The sequence below is a fragment of the Podarcis filfolensis genome (assembly GCF_964270895.1).
Source record: "Podarcis filfolensis genome assembly, chromosome: 8".
NCBI classification, from domain to species: Eukaryota; Metazoa; Chordata; class Lepidosauria; order Squamata; family Lacertidae; genus Podarcis; species Podarcis filfolensis.
The window spans coordinates 56,767,307-56,786,970 of record NC_139611.1 but is presented as its reverse complement, the minus strand read 5'-3'; the positions used below and the strand labels follow the sequence as shown (position 1 = coordinate 56,786,970).

At 45.7% G+C, this 19,664-nt stretch overlaps 1 long non-coding RNA gene across 1 annotated transcript in view; it reads left to right on the top strand.

The window, feature by feature from the left end:
- Positions 1-19,664, top strand: part of LOC310767883 — a 936,392-nt gene that overhangs the window by 668,978 nt on the left and 247,750 nt on the right. The window lies entirely within an intron of this gene.

Here is a 19,664-nt window from a genome sequence, read left to right as displayed (position 1 = left end):
TCACCTGGTGCCTAAAGATATGTAATGAAGCTACCAGGCGAGCCTTCCTGAGGAGAGCCTTTCCACAAATGGGGAGCCACCTCAGAAAAAGCCCATTCTTGTGTTTCTACTCTCTTTACCTCTCATGAGGAAGGGCCTCAGATGAAGATCACAGGGTCTGGGTTGGTTTGTATGCAGAGAAATGGCCCTTGAGGTATTGTGGTCCTAAGACATTTAAGGCTTTATAGGGCAAAACCAGCACGTTGACTTGGGCCTGGAAACTAAGTGGCAGCCAGTGCGGTTGGGCCAGGATTGGTGTAATATGCTCAAACTGTCTTGCCCCAGTGAGCAAGCAACCTGGCTGCCGAATTCTGCACCAGCTGAAGTTTCTGAACTGTCTTCAGAGGCAGCCCTACATCGAGTGCATCACAATAATTTAACCTAGAGATTACCAGTGCATAGATGGCAGAAGTTAGGCTATCCCAGATAGGGGTGCAGCTGGGCCACCAGCTGAAGCTGATGGAAGGCTCTCTGAGCCAGTGAGACCACCTGAGCCTCAAGCCACAATCTTGTTACGGCAGATATTGCTGCAGAACTGGGACTAGCTCTGACTTCCTGTCATTGCTCCCACACAATACCTGCTCAATGTGTACATTTGCAAACAAACAGATGATCTGAGAAGGACCTGAGTCTTCAGGGCTTCTTTCTACTGTGGAAAATGGCTGCCACTCAGGTAGGAGAAGAGGAAGAAGATGCAACAACCGTACTGTGGGCAGCCGGAGAGCCTCGTGGGTTTTTGATTGGCAGAAAGATTGCTTTCTCAGAATCTACTCTGTACCTAAGTGGAGAAAGTAGCTTTTTCGATTCTCTCCCCTATTGCACTCATTCTGGCTGGTGGTTTATCACTGTGATTAGACAGTAATAGCTTGTGCCTTTGTGCTTGTGATTGCAGCTGAGAGTTACAGCCTGACCTGGACTATCTCACAGAGAGTGTTGGGAGAAGGAAATTGGGGAGGGGAGGACATTAGAACAGATGCCCATCTCCCTTTCCCCTCCTAAAAGGGAACTCAGTTTCCTTTCCTTCCTTCCTTCCTTTTAAGGCAGCAAAATTGTGGGGGCCTGACGGCAGCTCAGTGGGTAGTGGGGTGTGTGGAATGTCTGATGTTATTGCCTGTTCACACATCTGAAGACTAGAGGGTTCATCCCTATGACAATTTAAGGTGAAATTTGACCTGAAGGTATGTCTGGAAAAAGTAGGTCTCCTGAACCTGATTTTTTATTTGAAATTGTGAATTCATATTATTTTATTTGCAACATTTATAATCATGGATATTTGGTACCACATAACCACTTGGGTTATTTCCCTTCTAAAATCAAAAAGTGAACTTAGCATTATTGATTTAACTTTGATTATTAATTTGGAAATATTGGTTGAAATCAAAATTTGGACATTCAAATACAAGTTTCGACCATTTTGTTCGGTTTTGGTGAAAATTTGTTTCTGCTTTAGAAGTAACTCCACATGCCACATAGATATAGCACGTGCATCTTGTACATGACCACTTCCCTCATCTTTCTCTTTAGCAGTTTTGGGAGTCAAGAGACACTTGTGCACCTTTTACGGAGATGCCTCCAGAATTATTGATGGAACATCTGGAAGGATGAAGCAAAAGAGACTCTGTCCAGAACAGAACATTTTAATCCTCTCAGTTGTTATTTCTAAACTGGTTTGTGCAAGGTAGAAAAGGTCCGAAGGACCAAACCCCACTTGACAGGGGCATCTCTCCTATGCCCTGTCCCAGACGAATACAAACCTACCCCAGGTAAACACAACACTATTTTGATTTCTGGGCAATCTGCTATCGTGTTGGGCTCCTTGGTGACCAATTGGCATGATGGAAAAAATAAAGCATTGCTTCTCTCCCCCACTCCCACCTCACCTGATTCCACAAGCTAAAGCAGCCACCTCATTTCCATCAGGGTTTTTGCACCTGCTGCACAGCTGTGGGCAGGCACCCCATTGAAATTCTGCAGGCATCCACCTGAGCAAAGCTGGTTAATTCAGCTGTAAGCTGGATTTTGAAAGGTCGCAGCCTCAGAAGCTTAGTGCCAGAGTCCCTCAGCACCCCTCCAAAGACAAGGCATTACGAGTGGGAAGCCATTAGAAAATATTCTGCATTCGTTTTGCTGCTGCGCACACGGTCCAGAGATGAAGGAGCAGCCAGGCCTTTTCACAGAGCCTTCCAAATGACGAGGCTGCTCATTAAGGGAGTCACGGAGGCAGAGCTGGGCGAGGATTCACGAGCCTGTGGCAGGAGGATGTGCCCAGTCCTAGGTGTCCTCTGCCACTTAGACTAGTGCAGCCTGTCTAATTACTCCACGCCTCTTCAAATATGGGTGGAGAAGTCAAGACGATCAGGCTGGCAGCAGAATAATTTGGAGGAGGAAAGCAGAGTCTGGGAAGACACTTCCTGGATGTATTTTTGTGTGTGTGTGTGAGTGTGTGGAGCGGGGAGAGCTGTTGGCAAAACTTGTGGTGGATTTCAAAAAGAAGCATAAAGTAGAAACCTTTCACCAGGTCACCCAGAAAGGGACAGGCAGGCTGTGGATTGCTTAGTGGATATGGAATCACACTCAGCATATGTTCTGGGGGAAATATCCCTTGTTACTGTAACTGAAACTATGTCCTGGTGCTGCAATTAGGTTTGGGAGTCTGAGTTAGTTTTGGCTCCTATTTAACCGAGCAACCAGTTAACTGGACCATCATTCTCCTACTTGCATTCCCCAACTTGCTGCTTTATAGATGTTACAATTCCAATCTGCCCCTGCATCAAATGGCTGGGCTGAGGCTGATGAGAGTCAAAAACACCTGGAGGGCACCAGGTTGGGGAAGGACACCCGCTTTCCTCCACCCTCCCAGCACACAAGATGACACCTTTTGACCTCTCCTCTAAAACAAAGAAGGAAAAACAACAATCCCCCCTCAGTTCTTTCTCCCAGGGGCTCACCAAAGTGCTAATTGTCCATTGTGAGAGTCTTTCCCTGCAATACATGCATCACCCCTAATTATACCTCTGCTCTAATTAAGCATAATGATAGAGATGTTCTCTTGTCCCACTACATCCCTGTGGCAGAGGCCACTAGGATGCCTTTCGGTGGGCTCGCCCTACCTGTGGTTCTGGAGACAACCCCTTTGCCCCTATAATTTGCAAGGCTCTTTTATCCTCTCTCCACGTATTTGTTCAGGCAGAACAAAGGATGGAGCAGCAGCTCCACCTTTGCTCTTCATTCTGCCTCCCCTGCCCCCGGCAAAATCTGATTTCCCAAAGCCGGCATGGTCAAGCAGTTCACATGAAATAATATTTCGTCTGGGGTGAGTGGGTGTGTAGGTTTACAGGGAAGGAGCAGAAGCTGAAAGTGTATGCCATTTTCCAATAATCTGTAGCACTCCCGGTGCATAAGAAATAAAAAATATCCCTTGAAACTGAATGTGCGGTGGGAAGAGATGTTTTACTGGCCATCTTTGTGCCCTGCTCCCCTAGCAGCTTTAAAAGGTGTTCACCAACACTGTGTCTTTGCTGGTATAAGAGCTCAAGCAAAGGTCAGTCCAGAGATACCTTTTCAAAACGTTCAAGAAGATGATGTTACTCCTCCTGCTTCTCTCTCTATGGGGCAGCACTAAAGTTCCCATTGCTTGCAGAGCATCCTCATCTCATCACCGCCCATTTATTTATTTATTACATTTATATCCCACCTTTTCACCCAAGGAACGCAAGGGGGCAAACATAGTTCTTCTCCCAATTTTATGCTCACAACAACCCTGTGAGGTAGGTTAGGCTGACGGTGAGTGACTGGCCCAAGGTCACCCAGTGAGCTTCATGGCTGAGTGGGGATTTGAACTCTGGTCTCCCACATCCTAGTCTGACACTCTTACCACTAGACCACTCACCCACAAAATTGTGTCCAGGTTGGCCTACAACGTATCAGATGAATAAGTATAACAACTCAAAGCTTGTTAGAAACAATTATAAATAATCACAATATCACTAAATGCAAGGAATAAAAATATCAAGCCATACAACATTGGGTAAAACAATGCAAATAAGTTAACTTAAGCACTTACCCTCAAGGGCATAGTATAAAGCGGTGCAAATAAGCTCATATAATTAAAGAACTAAAACCAAACAGACAAGTAAGTGATACCAATGGACTAAAACATCACCCATCACCCTGGTCCTGATGTTGCACTACAGATGGATTCAGAACAGCCCCCCTTCTTCAGTATTCAGTTCCCTGCAATGCAGGAATCACAGTGAAAGAATCCCTGGTGGATGGTCATCCAATCTCTGCTTAAAAACCTCAAAAGACGGAGAGCCCACCACCTTCCAGCGGAGTCTGTTCCACTGTCAAACAGCTCTTACCACCAGAAAGTTCTTCCTGAAGTTTAGTCAGAATCTCCTTTCTTGTAACTTGGAGCCATTGCTTCAGATCCTGCCCTCCAGAGCAGGAGAAAACAAGCTCACTCCATCTTCCACGAGACAGCCCTTGAGATATTGGAAGATAGCTATCCTCTCCTCTCCTCCAGGCTAAACATACGTACTCAGCTCCCTCAACCATTCCTCACAAGGCTTGATTTCCAGACCCATGATCATCTTGGTCACCGTCTTCTGCACACATTCCAGCATGTCAATATAAGGCTAATATTGTGCAATCCTCACAACGACTCACCACTTTACCTTTGCAAGATCTCCGAGCCTGCTAATGTGGTGAAATCTCTTGTCTGGAACTCTGACCTCCTTGACTGCTTGTCCCTTGACTGCCACCCTCACCTTCTCCCTTTCCTTTCATGTCTCACTTGGCACCTCCTGTCTGCTGACTCCCAGATCTTGGACTTTGGCTCACAAGCCTACGCAGCGGCACACCTAAAAACCTTACATTTACCAGCAATGAAACACCCCATTTGTTGTGCTGGAACTCAACAAATGCAGAATGTTTTCCTCTCTTTGTTTTGCCAATTTTCACTGTGAGGGCTGAGCTACATGGCCAGTGTGAGGGTAATGTCATCTTCACTCAAGACAGAGAAGTTGGGTGAAAAAGCCCTCTGAGCCCCATATGTCACCTTCTAAGTGATGCAGTAGCAGCAGCTGATAGGAAGCAGGGCTCCTTTCATCAATTTTGCTGGAGGCCCAGCTCCATCAGGCACCTCCAGCCCCAGAACTATGCCAGCTGGTCAGTGCAGAAACAACTGTTTAGAAACTGATGCCTCAGTGTTGATTGTTGATCTTTCCTCTTTCTACTCCTTTCCCCTTGTGTGCTGTGTTTTTGCTTTTGTTTTAGATTGTAAGCTTGTGAGTAGGGACTGTCTTGTTTTGATTGTATGTAAGCTGCTTGGGGAGCCTTTTTGTCTGAAGAGAGGGGTGCAAGCGCTATAATCAATCAATCAATCAATCAATCAATCAATCAAGCCAACTGCAGTGTCCTTTTTGCACCATGGTGGCACAGAGAAAAGAAATGGGGAGAGGTTATTTAGTCACTGGCAGGGGACTTCTGAGGCCTGACACCCATCCACTGATGTCACAGATAGATTCTAACAGGAGATGCCCACAAGGAACTAAGCAAGAGTTTAGCTACAGTTGGCACCAATAATACCAAGCCCAGCCCATTCCCTTACACATCACTGTGTCATGCTCTGATTATCACAGATTGGCACAGGCTCATTCTCAGCCCCATCAGTTCACAATAGCTTCTTCTGCAAAGACATCCCTCTTGTCACTTGGGCAAGGTGAAGGCAGGAGGAAGGGAAGAGACCAATGGGCGAGTGGGTGGGTGGGCGGGCGGGCGGGGGAGGCAGGAGACAGAAGCAAGTAGCTCTTCATCATACTTTGCCAAGAGACTGAGTGACACCACGAGGAAATAAATGCAGCAACAAAGAAAGATTGCACTGGGATTGTTTCAGACACTCTGTCAAACACCAGACGGCAGCTTGTAGGTGATGGAGAGGAGATATTCTCCCCAAAAGGGAAATAGTTGTCACAGCAGTTCCAAGAATCAGGCCTTGAGATGTCCAAGAGGGACCAGCTGAAGCTTCACATACATTTGGGAGCTCCCAGGCTGCCACTGTCTGCAGGGTGGGGTGGGGGTGGGTGGGGTTCAATTCATGAAAGCCAGTGCAGGGTAGTATCAGACTAGGATCTGGGAGACCAGGGTTCAAATCCCCACTCAGTCATGAAGTACACTGGGTGACCTTGGGGCAGCCACCTTGGGTGATCCTTCATGTCCATTCTTGGGCGCGGTGGTTTCAATACCCAAAGTGAAGGTGGTCACCATGCCATGCCCCATGGAAGCCAAGAGAGGCCTTTTCGCAGATTGACGCAATAAGGGAAAATGGTTATGCAACTGCCAGTCTCCCTGAAATCCTATCAAGAGAGGGGACTTTCACTGATGATGTGGTGTGGTGGATTTGCTCTCCATGGTTCTGAAGGTGAAAAATATTATAGCTAACAATGTCCTTACCTTCTGATCTACAGATGATGAGATGGGAAGGAGAGGGAGGAAGAGCATAGCTGTCAACTTTTCCCTTTTCTTGCGTGGAATCCTATTCAGAATAAGGGAATTTCCCTTAAAAAAAGGAAACATTGACAGCTATGGAGCAAGGGACCTTCAAAAATGGGATCTCTGGGGAAGCAGAGGGGAGACCCTGGGGTCTTGGCACCATCAACCACCTTGCACTGTGTGCTTTGGCAGCCAGACAATGCCTCTGTGTGCAGCCTGGGATGCTGGCTACCAGTATCTTTTTTTTCTTTCCAAGTGAGAAGATTGCCATGGCAACTTCCATAGCAGCCAAACACCTGAGAACACGAGCTCCAAGTGAAACTTGTCACTCATCATCCAACAATGTTAATCTGTTGGATTTACATAGTAATTAATGTCAAGAGGCAATCTACAATTTAAGCAATCAGCGCCTGGATTCCCAGTGCCCTGCAGCCTGAGCTGTGAAACAGTCGCTGACTTAACCCTTCAGTTCTTGCTCATTCTTCAGCTGAAAGAGAGAAAGAGAGAGACAGTGAGCACATATTTCAAGCTAGCAATTTGGGTGGTGAGCCCAGCACACTGGAAATTGGGGTGGGCGTGGGGGGGACCATAGATGATGAACACTTTGAATATCTCAGTCAGACATCATTGTTAGCAAGCTTCATGTAAGCGTTTTGCATAATTCTCCCCGATATTCACCTTGAAAGCATAGATAGAAAGATGCTTTGAAGCTGGGGCAGGTGCCTGTAACCTTAAAGGAGGTGCTAAGTGTGACCTTTCCTCAAGAGGGCCTGAACCTGGATGTATTGGATAACTATTGCCCTGTCACGAATACCTCCTTTTTGGGCTAAAGATTCTCAAGAACTTCAGACATGCTTGGAAGAAGCAGAGTTTCTGCTCTCATTTTGACTTGGCTCCACGTCCTGCTTTTGAACTGATACTGCCTAGTCACCTTGATCAATGACCTTTGTTGGGCACATGGTATCCTACTGGCATTCTGCAGGGTCTCAGGTAGAGAGAGGTCTTTACCTTCCCCTGAAACCTGAGCCTTTCAGACATTGAAACTGGGATCTTCTGAATGCAATGCCTCCTCCCCTTTTCCTAGATAAGAGGACCAAGCCACCGTGGCCACAAAAAGAGAGGCTGAGATACTAACCCTCCACCCACCTGTTTTCCTGTGGATGTAGGAACCCCGGTGTGTGGCTGTTACCTCTCAGCACTCTCGGAAAAGCTATTATAAATACAGAAACCATTGCAGCAAATTAAAACAGAAGTGTTGAATATTTTATTTATTTATTTATTTATCAAATTTGTATATTGCCCTTCATACTTAGATTTCAGGGTGGTTCACAACATAAAATACAATATAAAAACACAAAATACATGATAAAAGTAAGAACAAAGCCCTCAAACCAATAAACTTCCATTCCCGCACCCCTCCTTTCTCCCACAAACACATTTAAAAGTGTTAATCAGCCAAAGGCTTGGTTGATGAGGAACATTTTTGCCTGGCACCTAAAGGTGTATAATGACAGCATCTATAATCTGTCAATAATCTTTAAGAATTCTTGGAGAACAGTTGAGGTCCCTGCAAGCTGGAGGTGGGCAAATGTTGTCCCCCCATCTTCAAAAAGGGGAAAAAAAGATGACCCAGGTAACTACTGACTTGACATCAATAGGTGGAAAGGTCTTAAAACAGATCATTAAATGGTTGATGTAGAAAGGGAGACTGTGATTACTAAAATCCAGGACAGGTTTATCAAAAACAAGTCATGCCAGACCAATCTCATTTCTTTTTAAAATACAGTTATAAGCTTGGTGGATCAGGGGAATGCTGTAGACATAGTGTATCTTGATTTCCTTAAGGCTATTGACAAAGTCCCCTATGATATTATTGCAGGGAAGCTGGTAAAATATGTACTGGACAAGGTTATTGTCAGGTGGATTTGTAGCTGGTTGACTAACTGAACCCAAGGAGTGCTCACTAATGATCCCTCATCACCCTGGGAAAAAGTGACAAGTGCCTCAGGGTTCTGTTCTGAGCCCGTTGTTATTCAATATCTTTATAAATGACTTGGATGAAGGAAGGGTCACACTGGCACCCACTGTAAGTTGCCTTCAGCTGGGCTAATTATATAGATGAGATGTGGGGCTTCTGTGTCAGAATGAAAGTACGGAAGAAGGTGGTCATTCTGAACCTAAGCAATTGAGGGCTTTGAAGGCCATTATCACCAAGAGTATGTATTGTGCCTGGTAGCAAAAGGGTAGCCAGTGCAGCCCTTGTAGACCCTTTAGATGAGCACCCATCAATATTCACATGGACCAGCTGCAATTTCCGAAGACTCTTCAAAGGCAGCCTTGCGAGAATCTAGGGCATGGCCTTTGTCAATTGGCACACCAGTCTACTTTGAAGGATGAGGAATGAAGACAACCTGCCCTTCGGTCCAGGAGGTAAGGACCAGCAGCCCACAGCAGCCCAGTCCCCTTCTTGCCATCTCGGTTGCCAAGACGCACAGCTGCTGTGCAAACAGACCCAAGCGGCATCTCATCTCATTTGCAAACCTCTCAGGGACAGAACATGCAAACAGTCCTAAACAAGCTTCTTCAGAGTAGGGAAAGCAATTCATGTGAGCAAACAGATGGCAAGTACTTAAGCGGATGTCTTGCAGAGAGATGTGCATGTTTTCCAAGGGGTTTGCTTCCAAGGTTAAGAGAGATCATTCCGCGGGGTGTCCATCACACCTCTCCCTTCCTTGTCCATTTTCACCAGCCTCCTTCTCAACCCATGCAGCCTATGGAGGAAGCACCCAGCGTCTCTGGCAATGGTGGCAATTATTCTTACTTTTCTTTCTAACAAAGCTGCAAACTCCCAGAGCCGGGCTAAACTGTGTGGCTTTGTCATGTCACTCGGCAGCTGCTTCAGACGGTTTGTGTCATTCTCAGCTTTGATGTATTAAATCGGCAGGGAAGTCTCATCTATCTTCCATTCATGCACCTGCTATGCCGTGTGGTGCCAAGTATTATGTGTTAAAACCAGGATAAATCATGTCACAGCTCTATGGGAGATCAAACACGGGCTTTTGAAGCAGAAATTATTTGGTAGGGGAAATTCTGGAAAGCAGATTTCCACGATTCAGATTTGTTTGCTAGGTGAACTTTCAACGTGCTAGACGACTTTGGGATTGAAGGATTGTCACCTCCTGTGCATATGAATGAGGGCAGCAGGGGCTCTTCTGGCTGACCTGCATCCAAGGGAGATGTGCTATGCCACAACCAGGGAAAAGGTGTGCTCTGCAGTGGCTCCCTGACTATGGAAAGCCCCCAGCTTTGAAAAATGGATGACCTTTAGGCACCAGCTCAAAACCTGCATTCCCCAGCAGGGAGAGACTCTCTCTCTCTTCCCCCTCTCCCCTTCTCCCCCCCGCATTGCTCTTGCTTTTGGGTTGTTTTGGCTTGCAACTGGGAACTGTTTTATGATTTTCTGGTTGTACCCAGCTCTGGTATCCCTATGTGATGAAGGGTGGGCTAAACATATTTTAAATAAGTATATAAGGTATGATGTGTGTGTGTATGTGTGTGTGTGTGTATACTAGCTAACTACTATTTCTTTATCTATAAACATTGACAACTGGGAAACACTGGCCTGTGAGCGCTCCAATTGGAGAGCAGCCTTTACCAAAGGTGTCATGAGCTTTGAAGACGCTCGAACTCAGGACAAAAAGGAGAAATGTGCTAAGAGGAAGACACACTTGGCAAACCCTCACCATGATCAACTCCCACCCAGGCACATATGTCCCCACTGTGGAAGGATGTGTGGATCCAGAATTGGCCTCCACAGTCACTTACAGACTCATTGTTAAAAACCTGTTTTGGAAGACAATCTTACTCAGCTATGAATGATCACCAAAGAATAAGAATAAGAATAAGAATAAGAAATAATAATAATAAGAATTTATCTATTTATTTATTGTTAAAGAGTACTTAATTTATGCCTAGGAATTTCCCCTAAATGTAAAAATGTTTCGCAAAACCCTGAAGCTTTTTCTCCCATGATCCCAAGCGGGTAGCATCAACAATGGACCCCATCAGGTTACGAAGCCACGAGTCTTTGCTGGTCTCCATCAGATTCACACAGCTGCCACAAATGAAGTGGTGGTGATGCATGAGCCCTATATCAGAGATCTGCTGAGCAAGGGCGCCAATCTATCCAGAGGCTGCCTTCATTCTAAACCTGCACTTCTTTTCCTCTTCCTTCTAAACTGGGGGGGGGGGGGGAGGAGTCTTAGTGAGAAAGGTGTGCGTATGCAGGAGGAGACACACTAATTGATTTCTTACATATTAATATGTCAATCACTAGGGCTTTTAAAATGACTCATAAGTAAGCTTGACATTCCTGTTAATTAAATAGCCATCCTGATTCTAATCCACTGAAAATTAATCATTTGGGGAATTAAAAGGCATCAGCAGAAGATACTTCATTACCGTGAGTGCTTTGCTTTCCCCTCCTGCACATGGTGACAAGGAGCTCCTTCGCTAGAACCAGGATGCGAACAGGACTTAACCTATACCAGTTATAGGTTGCTACTAAAAAGGTAAAAAAGGTAAAGGACCCCTGGACCGCTAAGTCCAGTCAAAGGCAACTATGGGGTTGCGGCGTTCATCTCACTTTCAGGCCGAGGGAGCCGGAGTTTGTCCAAACAGCTTTCTAGGTAATGTGGTCAGTATCACTAAACCGCTTCTGGTGCATGGGACACTGTGATGGAAGCAAGAGCGCATGAAAATGCTGTTTACCTTCCCACCACAGTGGTACCTATTTACCTACTTGCCCTAGCATGCTTTTGAACTGCTAGGTTGGCAAGAGCTGGGACAGAGCAACGGGAGCTCACCCCATCACAGGGATTCGAACCGTTGACCTTCTGATCAGCAAGTCCAAGAGCCTCAGTGGTTTAGACCACAGTGCCACCTGCATCCCTTAGGTTCCTACTACCAGTAATCCAACAAACTCAAATTCCTAAGTGGACTCACCTGATTTGAACTGGGCAGATCAGGACTCAGGCCAGATCATGAACCCACCAGATTCCAGACAGTGGTAGATTCCTTTGCAAGGAAATCTGGGGGCTGCCTCTCTGTTCCTGTAAATGAGGTTTCTATCTTTTAAACTTAAACAAAAAATAAAATAAAATGATAATTCAACCACAAAGAGCATTTTTGAGTATGAGGTCCAAGTATTGGCAGGGTATAAATAATAAATTAATATTATATTATTAAGAAGAGGCACCACAAGATCCAAAGCAGAAATTCAAAGTAGGTTTCTACTATCTTGGATATGGAAGAGATGTTCCAACAGCTATAACAATATAATTCACAATTTGGCTTCCTGTATGATATATGCAGCATCAGCAAAATAATCTGCTGAAGGTGTACTTAAGGCCAGTACAAATTTCTGGAAAAATCATTGATGCACAATGGAAACTTTTTAGTTTAAAGAAAAGGCAACAAGAGGCAACATGAAAGAAGTTTATAAAAGTATGCATTTAGCTTTCACACAATTTAATGCAGACTTGTTTTAAATTAATTTCATTTCTATTTTAGTCTTTTATTTTAATATTTGTTAAAAGAGGGACATGTTTTTTAAAGGGGCGTGGTGAGGTCTGCCAGGATGAAAAAAAGCCAGTGCTTCAAAATTATTTTGTTGTCTACTGTTTTATTTGAGTCTGAGCTAATATCTATTGATGCTATCTTGTTTTACACCAGTGCTATTGTTTTGTGATGGTCTGATGACTAGATACAAATAAATGAATCTGATCTGATGAGTGAACTACCCTCAGGCCCTGGACTAACTCCATCCAAGGAGGCTGAAAATACAACTGCGAATATCATAAAGCTGTTATACAAATCTATGGTGCAACCCCATTTGAAATATTGTTGCCTCACCTCAAAAAGGATATTGTAGAGCAGGAAAAGTTTCAGAAAGGGGCAACCAAAATGGAGCACCTCTCCCATGAAGAAAGATTGCAGTGTGTGGGATTTATAGTTTAGAGCAGGGTTTCCCAAACTTTAGTTCCCACCATCCTTGACCACTGGTCCTGCTAGCTAGGGAGGATGGGAGTTGTAGTTCAAAAACAGCTGGAGGAGACCCAAGTTTGGGAAACCCTGGTTTAAAGAAAAGGCCGAGTAAAAGGTGAACGAAGTTTATAAAATTTTGCTTGGCCTTGAGAAAGTTGATAGAGAAGCCAATCTCTCTCTCTCTCTCCCTCCCTCTCTCTCTCTCTCTCTCTCTCTCTCTCTCACTGTGGACTGGACCTTGCAGAGAACTGAGACAGGGCCCACCCACACTTCCACTTTCCCCACCCCTTCTCCCTTGGAAAACCTGATCTTTCCTGCTGAATCGGAGCAAATGTCCATTGGGTTTTCTCCGGATTGACATTTGCTCCAATAGAGTACTGAATAGTGGGTTCCCTTGGGGAAAGTATTGGGGAAAGCATCACCGCTCAGACGCATGCCTCGAAAACATGGGACGAGTGGAAAAGTGCTTGTAACTGTACATTCTAGGCGCAGGGAAAACCGAAGTGTGCACAAGCCCACTGACATGGTTTCAGAGTTCCAAAGCTTTTTACAGGATTTCCCAGGCAACAGGCGTTACCCAGGTCTCCATGCAATGTCGTTTTGCAACCCCCATGTAAATCTATTAGCCGTGGTGGCAGCCAAGGCAAAGCAAAACTGAAGACACAAAACAGGCAGAAAGGCAAAGTGCCCCTTGTAATCAGAGTCAATTCGAAAAGCCCTCCAGGGTCCCCTTCTGGGAGCGCAGGGCTGACAACTTGTCAGCTGATTGATGATCCAAGGGGCTAATTAGAGCCGGGGTGGGGGGTGGGGCGGTGAATTAGCTGGGCCAGCCAGTAGGTGGCAGCATCGGACCACTTTCTCCGGACCCCAAGCGGCATCTTTTGCTCCTGGCTTACCTCACAAGGCCCCCGAGACCACAGCCAGAGAGACGCAGAGAGGCATCGGTGTAAACTGGAGCTTCTGTTTATGGATCATCCATCCTGATTTGCTTGCACAGAGCCTGCATGGAGGGGAGACCATGTCTGGCCTTTGTCAAGCATTTGCATTCCACTTCCTGATTTGTTTGCAGGCTGTTTATTTTATTCTTCAAGGAGCTCAAGGTGGTGATACGTAGTTCTCTTCCTTCCCATTTTATCCCCACAACAACCCTGTGAGGTAGGTTAGGCTGAGAGGCAGCAACTGACCCAAGGTTACCCCTTCAGCTTTATGGCTAAATGGAGATTCGAACCCTGGCTTCCCAGGTCCTAGTTTGACATGCTGACCACTACGCCACACTGTCTCTCAATAAGGTTATGCTTCCCCCTGTTAATTGTTCATTCATTCCACACGTTTTCTTAACTGCAAAAAGTGTTGGTAGTACCCAACTAAGTTCCACTCTTAGGGCTAACATTGTGTACAGCTCTCTGCTTTTTAAAAAATTGATTTGCTGTGCCAGAGTGACCAAATGCTTTAATTCATTTTAATTGTGCAAACCTAAATTTCCAGTATGCAGCTAAATCCCTCCCAAAAAATACTGACGCCCAGCACCAAATTAAGGAAATATTAGTCAATGAATTTTGTGAGTTGTAAATCAATTCATTGATTGTTTGTGTCTGCACATATCTGCACAGAAAGAACACAAGTTCTGAAATATAAAAAACACACTTTTTTGTTTTATGAGAATACACACACACGTTTTAAGAGACACAACCTCCGAATAAAGTGTCAAACTCAAATAAAGTGTTCCCCCCTCAAGGGATATTTCTTAATTTTGGAAGGGTAAAGGATTGGTTTTCTGGAGTGTGTGCCCGCTATGTGTGCACCATAAAATTTGTGTAAAAGAGAGAGGCATTGAAAAGTGTGTGATGTGAAAATGATGAATGGGAAGGTGCAGAAATAGATGAATACTCATTGTCCGAGAACTGTCCTGCAAATAAATCAGAATGAATGGTCCCTAAAGCTTTGTCCAAACGAACCAGGATGAGTGTTCAAAAAAATAGAGGGTGGCCAAGTCTGCTCTCTACAGCTGCCCTCCTCCTGTTCCTTCTGCCAGCACCCTGCTGTGGTAGGAGGGTCAGAAGGGTCTGCAATGGGTTGGTTTCTTTCTAGGAAAACCCTTTCTTCTCTGCCCTTCTGTTGCCATGCAGGCGTAGGGATATTTGTGTGTGTGTGTGTGTGCAGTTTCTCAGTCTGCTCAGCCAGCCAGCCTGGGCACTGCACAGTATGAGTGGTTTTTCTCTGTGTTGGCTGTCACGTCGCTCGCAGGAGGAGATGTTTATTACCTTGATTCCAGTCCCAGCCCAGTGGGACAGGCATTTAAGGTTCAGTGACCCTTTCTTCTATTTCTCTCTCTCCGCCTCCCCACGTTTCCTTCCCGGTTTCATTCCTCAGTGACAGAGTTGATGCTGGCGCCCTCCACGTGCTAGTAGCAGGGCAGAAAGGGATTCTGGGAAATACAGAAGAGGACCTGGGATTGGCTCAAACACGTTTGCGTCCCTGTACCGTAGAATTGTGATTGATTAATCCAGAGGGAATCTTGTGAATCGCACTGCGACTCATGGGACGGGGCACCAGCGTTGGCCCCCACCCCAGTCCCTTCTGCTCAAGCAGATGTTGCAGGCCTACAAATCAATATTTGCAAAAAGTACCTTGTCTATGCCGTTTGCTTATTTAATGCATCTATACCTTTCCTTTCCATAAAAAAGAACGCCCAAGGTGGCTAACAACAATAAAATCCGCAATAAAAACACACACCACAGCAACCAATTCACAAACAAGTAAGCAATATGAAGATAAAATCATATAAGAGCAGATAAAAATGGCAGCTTGTTAAAAAGCATAATTAAAAGAGAAATACAGAATAAAACACCAAGCAGCAGAGCTGAACAAAGCAGTCCATCAGGCCAAACACCTGTGTAAATAAAAAAGGGCTTTGCCTGTCGGCATCAGTGAGCCTAGGAAAGAAGGTCCAGATTCAACTCCTTTAAATGCAAAGAGCAGCAGGCTGCCTCTGGTCCAGGAATCATGGAGCCAAGAACTAGCCTTCTGGGGAGAAGGGTGCCTCTTCCAGGATGGTGCTGGAAGCCTTCTCCATCACCTGCTTTGAATGACCCTCCCCTCTCTTTCCGCAGGCAAGAACACATTGATAACCTTTTCCTGACTTTCCTTCCCCCACAGACAGACCCAATTGCTGCCCTGTTGATGACTTCTCAGGCTGTGGAGGTAAATGTCTCTCTGCAAGGTGCCCAGAGATGGAATTAATCCTGCAAGGACTTAGGCTGGAAGGTCAGCCTCTACCTGGCAGCTTTGGGCAAGCTCACAATTAGGCAAGGGAAGCAGCCGCAGGGGCTGGCAGCCTTTATCCATCTTGGGTTTCCCCGCTGTTCTCCCAACACTTTCCCCGTTTTGTTTTGAAACAAAATTGCAGTTTAATCCCTCCCGCTTTGAATGGCAGGGAAGAGTTTCACTGACCTTCTTCCTCCTATCTCCCAGCTGCACTTTGTGGGTTCCAATAAACAAGGACGCCTCAATTTTTCACCATTTGGTCCTTCGGCAAAGGAAACGCCAGCAAGTGACAGGAAGGCAGCATTGCCTGTCTGTCTGTCTGTCTGTCTGTCTGTCTGTCTGTCTGCTGAAGTGGAGATCTGAATTTCAGGGCTGTATGTTTTGTGTGTTAGACAATTTTGTTGTTGTTGTTTTAATTCAAGTTCACAAGCTTATTGTGCTGGTCCCGGGGGCTAACCGAGAGGTGAGGTCCGAGTCCAGTCTGAGGTCGAAGGTGCGGTATGGAGGCTGTCCGTCAAAGCTGTAGCTGGGTCCAAGGCGGGGAGTCGGGTGGGTTCAGGAACTCTGGCAGAAGAACAGGACCGGGTGCAGGGAGGAACAGGCTAGCAACAACATTGCTCCCGCAACCTGGGACTGGGGCTGACTGGCTTTTATCTGCCCCGAGGCATAGGGCGGCCCCGGTCCACAGGTGACTCGCCTCTCCTGGCCTGGAGGTGAGCACTCCTCCTGCAGAAACTCAGTTCCCTCCGCCTCTCTGCCCTGAGCCTCTGCAGCTCAGGAGAGGCTGGAGGGTTACAGGACCCAGAGGCAACCTCCTTTCCCCCTGATGGGGCTGAGAGTGGAGCCCCTGCAGGCAATGGGTCCTCCATCACCTCAGGGGCCAAAGCAGACTCAGCTGGTGCCTGCACCTGAGGATCCAGCACAGGCTCAAGCCCCAGCCCTGGCTCAGCTGGTTCTGGAGGCGGGGACTCCTGTGCAGGCTGGGATTCCTCAGGTTCAGCCTCTGAGTCTGAATCCCAGGCCATCACACTTCTTATTTTTTTTAGCCAAAGGCCATGACAAACTCGTACCAGGCAATAGTATTAATAAAATAATACAGAACTTGCAGAGACAAAGTATATATGAAGAAAGTAAAATAATATTCTGCACCAAGGATGGGCAGTGCCTGCTGGAAGTGCAACAGCAGGGATCATCCAGTTTGTAATTTAAGGGTTAATTCTAAAGTCAACTAGGCAAGAGCGGGGTGGGTAGAGGTGTTGCTTAGCAATCAGGCAGAGGGGCATGGTGTTTGCTGGAGTAGCATGTGCCCTGAATGGGTGTGCAATTCTGAGGGAGTTTGACCTTTTTTGATTGAATGTTTTCCTGCTGCACATAAGACCTGAAGCAAGAAAGACAAAGGCCACATCCTCACCTTCATTTTAAAGCCCTATTATGCCACTCTTAACAGCCATGGATTTCCTCAAATAATTCTGGGAACTGTGATTTGTTAAGGATGCTGAGATTTATTAGGAGGCACCTGTTCCCCCTCTCAGAGCTACAGTTCCCAGCGAGGTTCAACAATTAGCCCACCTTTCAAAGGAACTCTGAGAACTGCAGCTTTAAACAGTAATGACTAGAAAACATACTGGCCCTGGAGTTTTGCAGCCATAAGGACTAGTAGCTTGCTTAAAACAGATTCTGAGGTTCTTGCTTATGTTCTGTGCCTGCGTAGAATTGCAGCTGTCCCTGTCTGCTATCTCAGATCTACCTGCCTAAAATTCACCTTCCCCTCCTAGGAGATAATTCTTTGAGTGTCACTACATGGTCCTTTTGCCTGATTGCAGTATTTGGCTCACACAAGGATGATTTGAGGTGTCTTTTATTCTAGAAACAAGTTCAAGAATTCATATCTGTGAGAGGTCTAATGGAGAGGAATGTGGTTTTTTTTTTTTTTTTGTTTACCTCTTTCATAAAAGTAGGTCCTGAGATCACTGAATGAAAGTGCCAGACTGGTTAAAGTACCTCTCAGTATAATAAGAAAGTTATGTAGCAGCAAGATGTGGTGACTCTCAGTAGCTTAGATGGCTTTAGAAAAGGACCAGAGAAGCTCACGGAGGAGAGCTTTAGCAACACTTCTTTTTCTTTTTGCCTCATGACTTTTTAATTGAATTTTTAAAAATTGAATTATGTTGCATACACAAACAATTAGAACAAAATTTACAGTCATCAAACAGATTAAGTAGATAAAAAAAGAATCAAAAATTAATACAGAAAAGTAAAATTATAATTATATAAAATTATAATATAGACGAAAAAGAAAGAAAGGAGTCTAGCAACACTTCTTAGGCTGCCACCTTCCGTGCCCTTACCTAGGATTAGGTCTCATTGAACTCACACTTACCTCTCCTCTGCTCTTTCCAGGCATGGCCTGCACTCTGTGTTCGAGTGCCTCTGTTTTTGCTCTAGAGTTTTCCCTGTGGAAACCCACTCTTTAAAGCTCAATCAGAGCAAATGGCAACCCATGGGAAACCCAAACTGACTGAGCGCTAAAGAGAGGATTTTTGCAGGGAAAGCTCTGGGGCAAAAACACACACTCAGGTATGGAGCTTTTAAGTGTGGACCAGTGCCTGGAAAGAGTGGGGTAAAAGGTGAGTGTGAATAAGCCCTTAGTGGGCAGGCACCCTTCTGAGTACACCTGTGTATGACTGCACTGTCAGCCGTGGGGTTGGCCAATCATGGGATACCACAGTGGTTCCCAAAGTGGGTTGTATGGCCCCCGTTAGGCGGATGAGATTACATGAGGGTGTTCTCAGAGGCAAGAGGATGGCAGGAGGCATTATGGATGTGTAAATGACTGTCAGGCTTCCAAAAGCTGGTATCAGTGGATGAAGTTCATCAGTTTTGTTGAATTAATCAAACTGCATAGTTTTAATTGGATTTTGAATAAACGTGCATGGTGGCACTGTGGGTTAAACCACAGAGCCTAGGACTTGCTGATCAGAAGGTCGGCGGTTCAAATCCCCGTGACAGGGTGAGCTCCCATTGCTCGGTCCCTGCTCCTGCCCACCTAGCAGTTCGAAAGCACGTCAAAGTGCAAGTAGATAAATAGGTACCGCTCCAGCGGGAAGGTAAACAGCGTTTCCGTGCGCTGCTCTGGTTTGCCAGAAGCGGCTTAGTCATGCTGGCCAAATGACCCGGAAGCTGTACACCGGCTCCCTCGGCCAATAAAGCAAGATGAGTGCTGCAACCCCAGAGTCGGCCACGACTGGACCTAATGGTCAGGGGTCCCTTTACCTTTACCTATGCCATGTACAGCACCTTGAGCTCCTTGGAAAGAATGGTGGAATAGCAATGCAATGAATGAATGAAAGAAAGAAAGAAAGAGTGAATGAATGAATAAATAAATAAATGTGCCTCGGGGTGATTTGGGGAAAGACAGAATGAGAAGAAAGGGTTAATCACCTTTCCTCCCCACCTGCTCCTGACTTAAAGCTTCTTTTCATAAAAGGAAGAGAAGAATCAGAGGGGAGAAGAGATGTAAAACTCTAGACAAAGTGTTGTTTGCCCCCTCCCCCCCGCACAAAGCGGAAACAGAGTTTGATTTGCATCTCTCATATATATTCTAATCAGCTTCCCTGTATGATTCCATATGGCAGCCAAGTTCAGAATGGAGTCTCGGTTGGGAAGTTGCCAGCCGGTGATGGATCAAAAATGCAGGCGCATATTCACCTCCAGGCTCAGGTAGGTGCTGTTAATTCTCATATGAGATATAAAAAAAGACAGAGCTGCATTACTGAGCATGCTGTAAGTTACAATTTTAGACTGCCCACCCCTGGGAATAAGGG